Consider the following 13,390-nt stretch of genomic DNA (forward strand, 5'->3'; position numbering starts at 1 on the left):
AAAAAAAAAAAAAAAAAAAAAAAGATTCCGTTTCTTATTTAGGAGTATAGCTCAGTAGTACATCACTGGGTAGCAAATGCAAGACTCTAGGTTCAATCATTAGTATTGCAAAAATAAAATTAATTTACATAATTGCCACGGACCGGGATTTCTCACGGGGTCCCTTATTCCGCGGGACGATGGATTCTGGCCAGGTGGGCACGGGATTCGGCTTTGACAAACAGACTACACACGAGTGGTGTAAAATCTGAGTGTATTTCTTTAAAAATGACATGAGGCTTTTACAATCATTGTAAAAGAGAAATGAAAAATCTGGCAGCTCAACAGTTGAGGTACCTCTGAGGCTATCTGAAACATACTGGGTCTAAAGCAGCAGCTATCTCCTCTGAACTGGTGCTGCATCCCCCGGGCCCAAGTGCCCTGGGCCCCGGGGAACTGGGAGAGATACATGAATCTGAGTCCTAGCCCATCTTAAGCTCTAGTGCTAGTCCTGCATGCGAGTCTAAGTCCTTCTTCCCCCAGTCCTAGTGCTAGACTGAAGTCACGTAGACAAAACGACCCCCACACACCAAGGTCAGCAGGGTCTGGTAGCTAGGTGTGAAGCAGGAGGAAGAGGGGTGGAGCCCTCCCTGTTGAGGTATTCTTATGCTAATTCTCTGGTTCTTGCTGGAGGCAGGCAGAGGGGAATCCGACCTAACACTTACAGCTAATGTCTTAGAGTGAGAGAAACCTTTCAATTACTCTCTAGTACTTAAAACATTAAACTAGGATAGTTGGAAACATTGTGTCGGCCAGGAGATAATGCCCAATCTTAACCATTTACAAATCATTATTTGGGGTAGCTTTATGCCTAATTATGAGGCCTTGTTGATGATTGGAGAGACTAATCTGAAACACGTCTGAGTTAGAGGATACCAGCTACTAGTCTGAAATCCAGGAGGCACAGAACTCCTTTTGGGGCCTTATTGCCTCTTATCCTTTATCAGGATTTTATCCCCGATATTTTGGATGTGACTGGAGTAGACGAGTGTGCTTGGCACATAATCTCTATTTTTCATAATTTGGAATTTTAATTCAATTCGGTGAAGCTTAATGCTATCAACTTGACAAAGTCTGAAACACCTAGAAGAGAAGGCTCTGGGCATTTCTGTTAGGAAGTGTCTATGCTGAGTTGCTGAGGTGGATACAGCCCATCTGAATGTGGGCACAAGCGGGGTCTCTGCAATAAAAAGAAGAAAGCTAAGCGCCTGCATTCTTTGATCTCTCTCTGCTTCCTATATACAGATGCAGTGTGCCTCCTGCCTCACTGCCATCCCTCACCTCCATGGTGAACTGTCACTGAAAGGAAAAGCACAGCCAATCCTTTACTCCTTAAGTTGCTTTGGCCAGGTATCTTGTCATGGCAATAAAGAAAGTGACTAGACAGAAAGCTTGTGTCACTGTCCTAGAGGTGGTGGGACCTAGGAGAGTGGAGCTGATAAATGAGGCAGACTAAAGCCTCATGCAATAGCCAACTTTATTCAGAGCAGCAGACAATTTATACTCTGAGGGTTCAGAGGAGTCACATGAGTAAAGTGTCCAATCACAAGGACAAATTGCACAAGGCAAAAACATATTTTTCCATAGAGGCATATAAACAAATAACAATAGGCAGTTTAATGAGTAATCTGAAGAAAATGCACTCTAAAGGCTACACCTGGGAGAAGCATGAACGCACATTCTAAGAATGGCTCCATGTTTGAAGGAACTGAGATCACAAGGCTCATATTTTCTTGGTGTTTTCTCACAAGCACTCATATTCTCACACAACTCCATTCTTACGTAGTCCCACAAGTTGGCACTTAGAAGTGGAGCTGCTGCTGTCATAAATACAATTACGTAGATCTCGAGTGACATAAAAGGTTTGTGGACAGAATACAGGAGAATTTGGAACTTTGGTGTACAGGATTTCTAGAATCAGGAACAGCACATATTGGGGCATTTTCATGGGATCTGAAAAACAAGAATGCCAAGAGAAATGTGTCAGTGGAGACCCAGTTTATGAGGTTTCTCAGGACAGGGACTACATTTGGCCCACATCCTGAGAACTTGAGCAACACAAAGTCCAAAGCCTAATGTTTTTGGTGGAAGAAATGTTAAAACAAGGCAGTATTCATGCTGTGTGTGCTGTTCGCTGCTCTCTGGATCGTTAGTAAAGAGCAAAATCGGGAGCAAGTGCGAACAAGTTTGAAACTACAAACATGGCATGTCTCAAAGCTCCACAGTTGTTAAACAGATTAGAGCAATTAAAAAGAAACCCAGAGGGCTAGAGTGATGGCTCAGCAGTTAAGAGCACTGGCTGCTCTTCCAGAGGACCTGGGTTGAATTCCCAGCACCCACATGGTAGCTCACCACTACCTATTACTCCAGCTACAGGAGTTCTGACAACCAGACATAGACATACATGCAGGTAAAACACCAGTTACATAAAATAAAAATAAATTATTAAAAAAGAGAGAGAGAAAAAAGAAGGAAGGAAGGAAGGAAGGAAGGAAGGAAGGAAGGAAGGAACCTGGAGCTCTGCTCTGGCCAGCAGGAGGGGTGTCCTGAGGGCAGCCATGGAGGGTTCCACCTGGTGGAATGCAAAGTTGGACGGAAATGTCTTTAGCATTAGGAGATGGTCACGAGCCAGAGCCACAAGGGGTTGAAAAGTCATATGACATAAAAGTTATGTGTGGTTGTCAAGCTGACAAGGGATGAACTTGCGGTGGTTGATACTAGCTGTCAACTTGAAAGAATGTAGAATAACCTAGGAGACAAGCCTCTAGGTAAGTCAGTCAGTGACGGATTCCCTAGATTGAGTTAACTGAAGAAGGAAATCTACCTGAAATATGGTGGCACCATTGCATCGAAGGAGACCTAATCTAAATAAAAAGTTTGATCTGAATAAAAAGTAAGTTGAACACCAGAATTGATCTCTCTGCTTCCTGCCTGCAGACACGGTGTGATCAGCTGCCTCACACTCTGCTCTCACCTGCATGGCAGACTATATTCCTCAAGTATAATCTGAAATAAGCTTTCTTCCCCAAAGTTGCCTCTTCTCAGGTATTTGATCACCAGCAAGGAGAAAACCAATACAAATTCCAACCAAAATTGTAAGTCACTATGTAGCTCTGGCTGGTCTTGAACTCACAGAGATCTACCAACCTCTGCTTCCCAAGTGCTGGGATTAAAGGCATGCATCATTACATCTATCTAGTTCTAAAGACTGTTAAACAGGGATTCACACTACTGAAACTTTAAAACTAAAGGTACATTAAACAGAGCCAGTGAGATAGTTCAACCAGAAAAAGCACTTGACCGACAAGCCTATTGACCAGAGTTGTAGAGGAAATGGGGTCCTTGTGCTCACAGATAAAGCACTTGGAAAAGTAGGAATGTTAAACTCGCAGGGTTATCTATTCAAGAGAAGATACATATAACCTGTTTCTGCCCAGAAGGCTAGGAATAGATGTAGTAAATAGCTTGGTGATCTGTGTGACCTATGGGGCCAGGCCACACCTGAACCCTACAGACTATTATGTTTATCCCAGACTCTTCCTCCACAGACCTCTCTATCTTGAGCACTGTTTCCCAGTCAATAGAACCCATCTTCATGGAACTTTATGTACTTTACAAAAGGGTTTCAATGTGGTCATGCCTTGAGCTTTATCATGTACATGGGACTTGGTTAACTGTTACCAGGAAACTCTTTCCAAGGTTGTACTGTACTTAAATGTGCCTAGAATAAACTGCCCAAGATCAGGTTTGAACAAACAGCAACTGCTGAATCTAGCTGAAGCAAATTTCGTTCTTGCCTCACACGGATCATCACTCTGGTTATTACTCTGCCTGCCATAGCATTTGTAGGGATGCTCACACTGAGTTTCCCACACACGGAAAGTGAAAGAGGAGAAGCAAGTCCACAAAGTTGTCCTCTGGCTTCCACAAGCATCTCATGGCACACATGCCCTCTCATCATTCACATACAAACAAATAATAATAAATGGTTCAGCAGGTAAAAGCACTTATCACAAAATCTGACAACCTGAGTTCAATTCCTGGAGCCCATGTAAAGGTGGAGGAGTGAACCAGTTCCATGACACTTTCCTCTAATACACACACACACACACACACACACATACACTAATAACACACATACATACGCATACACTCACACACATATAAACATACACACACACTAGAGCATACAGACACATTTAAACATATACTCTCATGAACATGCATGCACACACACATATACTTGCACATATACAATATTATATACAAATGCAGAATAAAACAATTTTTTAAAGTTTCACTGAAACAGTATTACTGTTCAGTAGCAACTCAATGTAATAGTCGGAAAGGCACATTTGGAAAGTTAGGGTTCTATAAAGGCAGCATTTTCTTTTCTCTCTCTCTCTCTTTCTTTCCTTCCTTCTTCCCTCCCCCTTCCCTCCCTCCCTCCCTCCCTCCCTCCTTCTCTCCCTTCTTCCTTTCTTTCTTTCTTTCTTTCTCTCATTTTGTTTTTCAAGACAGGGTTTCTCTATGTAGTCCTGGCTAACCTGAAACTCACTTAGTAGACCAGGCTGGCCTCAAACTGGAGAGATCTGCCTGGCTCTGCCTCTTTTCTCTGCCATACTGAGCATAGTATCTAGGGTCTGAGAGATTCTAGGCAATATACTTTTTCACTGAACTTCATCTCCAGCCCCTCTCTGCCTTTTTACATTTAATTACAACATTTTATTATGTGGAAAGAGATGCATATCACAACTTGTTAGAGTTGGTTCCCTCCTTCCACTATGTGGGTTCTAAGGATCTACTCACGACCTTAGGCTTCGAAGTAAGAGCCTTTGCCAGTCAAGTCATCTCACCAGCCCTTTTTTAAAAAGCTTTTTGAAAAATCTTCCTCCTTTTAAGTAAACTTCTAATGGAGTAAATGACATGTGTGTACATGTACAATAAAAACCCTGCAACTGTACAAGGAAATGCAATAAAGTTAGAAGAAGTTAGGGAATGAAGTTAGAGAGGAACGAAAGGCTGGTTAGATATGCCTACAACAAAGTTAAAACCTTCCACAAACTAAACCTTACTGGCTTTAATAGTCAAACGATTTTTGCAGTATTTAAATAAAACTTAATATTGCTAATATACAAAAGCACTGTAAGTTTTTAAAATGTGAATACCTCGAATTTAAAGTAAACAGAAATTATATGCAAGCAATTCATAAAGAACATAAGTATATGGAAAGTATTCAGTTTTATACCTATGTACCAAAATGCAAATTCATACAAGAGTCTGTTAAAAGACTGACTAGTAACAGAATGACTCATGCTCTCACGCGGCATTCTAATAACTTAGTGGGAAAATGCACTTTAATAAAAACACTTCTAGGAAGACTCTGCTAAAGTTCAGAATCTTACAAATGGGCGTTCCCTTTGATCTAGTAATCTATCATTGCTTGTAGAAATGAAGAAATTATAAATACCTTAAAAGTCCAGTAACTATGGGCTCTTTAAACAACTAGAAGAGCCATACGACCATTTAAAATATATATAAGACCTGGAAAAACAGGCACCAAAAACCCCTTTGTGCTTATTTGAAAACTCCACATTTACATAGCAGTATGGCAATACCCTCATCCTCGTGGGTTTTGTGTCCCACCCTGGTGGGCAGAGCCACCTTAGGTAGCCCAGGCATGTCTCAAGCTAATCTTGACCATACCTTTGGCTCCCAACGTAGAGAGTACTCCACTTAATTTCCCCAATTCCGTGGTTTTTGACACAATCTCGGTATTTAGCCCAAGGTGGATTAGAATTCGCTGTAATCCTCCTGCCTCAACCACGCCCGACTTTTTTTTTTTTTATTGCTTAACTATTTCTGATATTATTGTGTACTGTTGGAATGCTGCTCGCATAACAAACTGAGTTTTTTTAACGCAATATTTTTACGACGAGGCGATGAGAGAGAGGCATTGCCAGCACCACGCCTGGTTACGGAAAGGTGAAGGGCTCAGAGCCCCGCCACCGGAAACAACCCCCGCGCCAGGGGATTATGGGCCACGGAGGGAAGCCGTGACGGCTGAGGGAGGGACCTTGAGCCTCTTCCCGTTGGAAGGTGCGCGGCCCGCGCCTTTTTCGCGGAGGTGTGGGAGAAGAGCGTGGGAGCAGCACGTAGGACAGCCTCCGCTCCAGCGTACCGTGTGGGCGCCGTCAGCGCCGGGGCCAACGAGACGAGACCACACTGCGTGCCTAGAGCGGCTCTGCCCGCTGGGCGGTGCCGCAGTAGCGGGCTGTGCGCGTGTGCGGAGGCGGTGCAGCCAGGGTGCGCCCGGCGCGAGTGGGCGAGGTGACCTGTACCTTGACTGCACGTCTAGGCCAGTGACCGCACGAATTCGCTGGGCGCGTTCGTGGTCCTCGCTGGTAGGCCCCAGGGGGCAAGCGAGGCTTTCCTCAGAGCCCTAGGATAGGAGGTGGAGGCAGGCGAGGTCAGCTTTTGCTGAGAGAAGACTCAGGTTAGCCCTTGAGGAAGGGCGAGGAGCATCGGGATAAAACGGCTGTCCTCCAGACACAGAGACTGCTGGGTGCGGAGAAGCCTCGGCCAATCACTCTGTTGGAAAATCAAATAGAACTAACCTGTTTGTGATGAAGGTTGATAACCAGTTTTGGGATGATTTGTGTTGAAAACGAATGGATTTTGGTTTTGAGGCATTAGTAGGACATTTGAGTAGAAGAGCTGATAGATTTGTTTTTGAGACAGGGCTTACTCTGTAACCCAGGTTGGCCTGGAGCTTTGTTTTCTCGGTTTCTCAGAGCAGAATTTCCGCCTTGTGTCGCCACGCCTGGCTGAAGTATGGGCTCATAGATTATGAATGTAGAATGTAAGGTGTAGTCTTCAGTTTGGGAGAGTTAGCAAGCTGGCAGCTGTCCATAGTCATGTTAAAGGCTCAGTGTTTCATCCCCAGCAGCAGAAAAATTGAAGTAAAGCAATGTAAATGCATTGTTTTGACTAAAAAACTTCATAGGGGTTGAGTGGTAAATTTGACATGAAACCATATGGTTTATAATTTCACAGAGCAGACAAGAATCACGAAGTTTGGAGAGAATAAAACTTTGGAAGAGCTGGCCAGTGGTGGCTCACACCTTTAATCCCAGCGCTTGGGAGGCAGAGACAGGCGAATTTCTGAGTTCAAGGCCAGCCTGGTCTGCAGAGTGAGTACCAGGACAGCCAGGGCTACACAGAGAAACCCTGTCTCTAAAACCAAAAACAAACAACAAACAAAAAAAACAGAAAAAAGACTTCCAGGTCAGACATTTTCAGACCAACCAGTTAAATAATAGACAAAGGAAAAAAATCAGGAGGATGCCCATTTATTAATTATGGCATATATCTTTGTCTGGTTTAACATAAATTATATAACTGATAGAAACCTTATACTTAAATTATATTACCCATTAGCAATAACAGAATTTTAAGAAGTTTTGCTTGTAAACATCAGGACTTTTAACTGCATTCTGAGTTTTTTTTTAATGAAAATTTACAAAATCAAGTTGGACTAGCTAATGTGTATTTTAAGTATGAGTCTTTAAATTTCAAATTACAAGTTTTTTTTTGTGGGCTAGGGAGATGGTTCAGTGCTTAGGAGTATTTCTTGCTCTTACAGAGAGCCACTTTGATTCCCAGCATCCATGTAGGGCAGCTCACAGCCCCTGTGAGACTAGTTCCAGGGCAGTTACAGACATGTGCTCACACATACATACACAGTTTTTTTAGATTTAGATTATGAGTTTTTTCCCTAAAATTGTTCAAAAATTAAAATAGTGTGTTTAGTTCGAAATGTTAGAAAGTGGTGTGTGAGGTTTCTAGTGAGAAAAGGCCTTGGCGGTGAGCCTGGCCACCTCAGTTCCGGCTCCAGGTTCCACATGGTGGAATGAGAGCAGCATCTCCTGAAGTTTGTCCTCTGCCACCCACCCCATCATACACCCAGAAACACGAGAAGGCACTGGAAAAGGAGAAGCCATGAATTCCTCTGCCCAGAGTTAATGCCTGTTAATATCGTAGTGTTAGCCTGTGTTCTCCATCATGGTTATTAATACGGAATCAGTAAACAGTGCATTTGAAACAAAAGCAGTAGCTAGCCTGTATGGAGGTTAGGATTATGAGGGGATTACTTGGTTAGGAATTGGATTGCCACCAAATGGCCATGTGTTTGTTATTTTTTGCAAAAAACAAAACCAAGTCCTAAAATATATATTTTTCACTTTCAATCAGGAAAACCAAAGATTTTGAAAAGAAAGGAATATATTGTGAATTTTTTTTCATATTAAGTGGTCTATAGTTATATCATTGATTTTTAAAATAGTTGTGTAACATTCATGCATTTGTACATATATGAGGACATATATATCAGAGGACAGCCTTCTCGGGAGTTGGCTCTGTCCTTCCACCATGTGAGTTCTGGACATTGGACCCTGGTCATTTGTGAAGCTTGGTGGCAAACACTTGCTGAGCCATCTCACCAGCTCAAATTCTCAATTTAAAAAACACACTTCAAAGGAGATTTTGGTTCAACACGAGACACTTAAACATAGGTTTGTTTTCTGTGAAAGCTGTTTAAACTGAGAAGATACAAAAGCTGTCAAGCCCAAAAGACAACAGTGGGTGAGAGATGTTAATGCAGTCTTACTGGACTAAAGATAGGATCTAAGTGGAGTGGAAGAGGGCTGTCAGAGTAAAGCATTGAGGCCAGGTATGGTTGTGTTGGCCCATGTCCCAAACTGTCCTGGGGGTTGAAGCAAAACTCAAGACCAGTTGGGCAGCTTAGATCCTGTATCAAAATAAAGTCTCTATGTGCAAGGCCACATGTTGATTTCCCAGGACTTCAGAGTGAAGTGGGAGTAAAGCAACCCCAGAACGGCTCCTAGAGTGGAACTACCACCTCAGTGGGATGGTGTGGAAGAGATGATCAGGAAGCTGATTCAAAGTCTGTATAGACTGGCTAGAACTGGTTCAAGTCACCCCAGTTCTGTGAGAAAGAAGATATATATTAGGTGGGGAAGTTAAATGAGAGGGCCTGGGTTTTTAAACAAAAAACTGATCAAAGGAAAGTCTATTCTGACTGGTGAGTACTGGCTTTTTCCTATTGACTGTTCTTAGTAGCACTCAGTAATTCAGAACACAGCTAGAGAGGAGCCCCTCTACTAAAGGATCTCTGATTCCACACCTCAAGGTGACATTTTTATTATTCTAACAAAATTTCCTGACCCCTGAATTCATCCATCTTTACTGTCTTCTGTAGTAAGCTGCCTACATAATCAGTTTATGCAGGCCCCCATATAGGCTTCACCTCTCTCTGTAGGCCCCTGCCTTCTGGAAACCAGAGGAAGCCTCCTTGTTCCTCATAGAAGAAGCAGCAACCTAAAGATTTCTAAATTGTTTCCAGAGTGACTGCCCTTTTCCGGAAGGATGAAATGTTCTCTATGCTGCACATAGTCGCTCTCATCTACACTTCACTATCTATGGCTTCATTTCCCACGCTCACCCACAGTCTGAAATGTTAAATTGAAAGTTCCAGAAATAAGTGATTCGTAAGTTGTAAATTATGCATCATTCTGCATAGCATGACTGCTAGCATTCTGTCTAAGCTCTACCCAACAGTTACCTGGCAACAGCCAGGTATGCTCCACCCCACAATAACCTGGCAGATAGGCCTGACCCACTATAAAAGGGGCTACTTGTCCCCTCCTTGCTCTCTTGCCTCTCTCTTGCTCTCTTGGGCTCTTCCCTCCCCCCCCTTCCCTATTTCCTTCTCCTTCTCTCCATGTGTTTATGGCTAACCTCTACTTCTCTACTCTGTCTCTCTCTGCCTTTCTCTGTCTCTACTACCCTCTTAACTCCCCTCCCCATACCCTGAATAAACTCTATTCTATACTATACCATCCTCGTGTGGCTGGTCCTTCAGGGGGAAGGGATTCCTTGGCATGGGCCTGCTAAGACATCCCCTTCCCTCATACCTCACTACACCCCCATAGAACACATCTCTTTATCGTTTTATAAGCACGTCAATGACAGTCTCATGCCTTCTGCCCCGTCCTTCACAGGTTGTGACTCATCCCTTAATGCAGCAATTCCACAATGCAGATGCTGTTTTCCCTTAGTCAGTTAGCTGTGTTACTCAACTAGGCCATTTGCCTACCGCCCAGCTTCCAATTACTGAAGCTACAATGTTTGCCATCTTAAAATTAGTGATTTTCTTTTTTTGAGACAAGGATTCACTATGCAGCACAGGCTATCCTGAAACTTGCAGTCCCCTTGTCTCTGCCTCCTGAGCACTGGAATGACAGGAGTGTGCTGTGCGCCTTTCACACCTGACTTAAAGCCCACTGAGAGCAAGTGAAATGAGGGCTTCTTAGGTTTGCCTCAGTCTTGGTTACCAGATCAACTGTTAGGACATCATAGTGCTCATGTTTAACAGTGGCCAGAGCATTTGTGAGTAGTGATTCTGGCAATCTGAATATGCCAAAGAGAAGCCATGAAGTGCTTCCTCAAACTGATAAGGCAAAAACTCTTGACTCCTTAATGAGAGAAAAAATGCAGAGTGCTAAAGTTACTAAGGTCTACAGATTTTCATCTGAAATTTTAAGGCTAGGCATGATGGCTCATGCAGACATCACAGTACTTGGGAAGTGGAGGCAGGAGCACCAAGAGTTCAAGGTCACCCTTCCTTACATAGTAAGTTCTAGTCTAGGTTGGAAACAACAAATTGTAAAGAAGGAAATGGATCTGTGCTAGTTTCGCTGTCACCTTGAACTGATTGTCACAGTTCCTGACAAGTGCTTAGTCATTCACCTCATTTGATCTCTTCACATTGGCCTCGTGTCACCTCATGTCACCAGAAGGCTGAGTACAATACAGTACATTATTGTTGAGAGGCCAGGCTATGATTGTACTACTCTGAATGCGTTGATCTTGTCCGATCTCAGAATCTATGGCAGCTCATGCCTGGTTAGCTCTTGGACAGGAAAAATCATATTCACATAACCCTTGTAGGGCTATATAGAGCTGAGCTTGCTGTATGTTATTATTGTTTTTTATTTGTTTTGTTTTTGTTTTTTGTTTTGTTTTATTTTGTTTTGTTTTGAGACAGGGTTTCTCTATGTAGCCCTGGCTGTCCTGGAACTCACTTTGTAGACCAGGCTGGCCTCAAACTCAGAAATCCACCTGCCTCTGCCCCCAAGTGCTGGGATTAAAGGTGTGTGCCACCACCGCCCGGCGTATTTTATTATTGTTAATCTTACTGTGCCTAATGCATGGTCTTTATCATAGGTGTATCCGGTAGAAAAAAATAACTTTCTGGTTTGGTATCAGGCATCAGTGAGGCAATTTTGAACAGAACCTCCCTCCCCAGACAGATGGAGATTACCACATGTATTAGCATTGGAGACTTGTCCAGGTTCTCCCAAACAATGATGCTTTATTATAGGTATCATGAATTAGAAAAAGGTAATGTTCCAACATAAATCCTAGGACAGGAATCAAATCACTGCCGCGTCTCATGGAGAAAAAAGTCAGAGGATTCATCTCTAAAACTAGATTATTTTAAATCCTCAGCAACAAAATTGGGAAGCACTGGTGTCACTCCACCTTTACAAGACCATCCTGGTCCTGACTTATCTATGGGGCCTTTTCCCTTAGTTCTTTCACTAGCAACTATACTTTCTTCACATTTTTCTGTTTAACTTTCTACAATCAGAAAGAGTCCTATTTTTTCACCAAGTATGGGGGCTCAGGAGACGGGGAGGAGGGTCTCCCTAAAGTCAAAAATAGCTGGGTTTATATGCAAGCTTCAGGCAGCCAAGGCTATATAGCAAGACCCTGTCAAAGAAATCTAACAAATCAAACAAAAGAAATCTAGATGCAAGCACTTATAATGCTAAGGAGGTCCAAGCATTTACTTCATGCTCAAGTTTCTGATTTTATAACTAGCGACTAGTTGTGTCCAAATTTAAAGTTATATAGTGTTGGGGGAAGAAACACAAGTGCCCTTTCAGAGTAATTGTCTCATTTGTACAAGTTGAGACATTTCTCCACACAGAACCTCTTTTAGATTGTGTCTAGATGTTTTAAGACATCAGGAAAATCTTTGAGTCTCTGTGCTGATTAAGCTGTGTCTAGTATCTTTTTTTTTTTTTTTTTTTTTTTTTTAAATTTTAAGTCCGGGTCATGCTGTAAAGCTCAGGCTGGTCTTGAAGTCAGGGTCCTTCCACTTCAGTCTCCCAATTACTGAGAAAAGAGGAATGTGCTGCATACTGACCTCTCTTTGCTATTCTTTTTTATTTTTCTCTCTCTCTGCTATTCTTGACTTAAGTTACTGAGGGCAGGATTATAGTAAGGCATCCATCAAGAGAGGATGCTGATTCTGTAGTAACAACTGCCTGCCAAATCCAAGGGACTTAAAACCACAGATTCGTTCTTCATTTATGCTACACATATGCCTCAACAGTCAGAGCAGTCCCATACTAGCTGTGTCTCATTGAGGGGAGGCAGGGGATGGAATGACTGATGGTTGCTTAGTCCATAAGGTAAGCCTCAGTAATTCCAGTCTGGTGCCAGAAGCATGGATGGTCCTTGCATAGCCACTGCTCCCTATTCCACAGTGAAAGCTTGGGAATACTGGCCCTACTGTCAGCAAAGAGTCAGCAGCACTCACAACAATAGGACATAACAACTTTTGGCAAGAGAGAGGCCAAGCCAGCAACAGGTAAGAGTAGACACCCTTCTGAAATACCCTTACCTTATCAATTAGGAAAATTCTTCAGGTGAGGCTCCCTACTCAGATACGTAACTTGTGATTTCTGGCAAATTGACTTTAAAACCAACTATAATAATAGCCAAGCAGTGGTGGCACATGCCTTTAATCCCAGCACCTGAGAAGCAGAGGCAGGTAGAGCCCTTGAGTTTGAGGCCAAACTGTTCTGCAGATCAAGTTCCAGGACAGCCAAGACTACACAGAGAACCCTGTTTGAAAACAAAAAACGCCGGGCGGTGGTGGCGCATGCCTTTAATTCCAGCACTTGGGAGGCAGAGGCAGGCGGATTTCTGAGTTCAAGGCCAGCCTGGTCTACAGAGTGAGTTCCAGGACAGCCAGGGCTACACAGAGAAACCCTGTCTAGAAAAACCAAAAAGAAGAAGAAGAAGAAGAAGAAGAAGAAGGAGAAGAAGAAGAAGAAGAAGAAGAAGAAGAAGGAGAAGGAGAAGGAGAAGGAGAAGGAGAAGGAGAAGGAGGAGAAGGAGAAGAAGAAAAGAAAACAAAAAACAAAAGCAACCATAATAATGGGAATATGTAGGAGACACAAAGAGACAGCACCAA

The 13,390-nt window shown here is 43.0% G+C and overlaps 1 long non-coding RNA gene across 2 annotated transcripts; it reads right to left on the bottom strand.

Moving 5' to 3' along the window:
• Positions 1-1,499: 1,499 nt before the first annotated feature.
• On the bottom strand, positions 1,500-6,321 carry LOC116069122. 2 transcript variants are annotated; one of them, XR_004109858.1, is made up of 2 exons: positions 6,221-6,321; positions 1,500-1,992 (listed from the first exon to the last, which is right to left on the bottom strand). It is a non-coding gene; the product is annotated as an uncharacterized LOC116069122 (long non-coding RNA). The 2 variants fall into 2 exon arrangements; XR_004109859.1 differs by having other exon boundaries at positions 5,746-6,303.
• Positions 6,322-13,390: the final 7,069 nt, after the last annotated feature.

Source organism: Mastomys coucha, unplaced genomic scaffold (assembly GCF_008632895.1).
Source record: "Mastomys coucha isolate ucsf_1 unplaced genomic scaffold, UCSF_Mcou_1 pScaffold22, whole genome shotgun sequence".
NCBI classification, from domain to species: domain Eukaryota; kingdom Metazoa; phylum Chordata; class Mammalia; order Rodentia; family Muridae; genus Mastomys; species Mastomys coucha.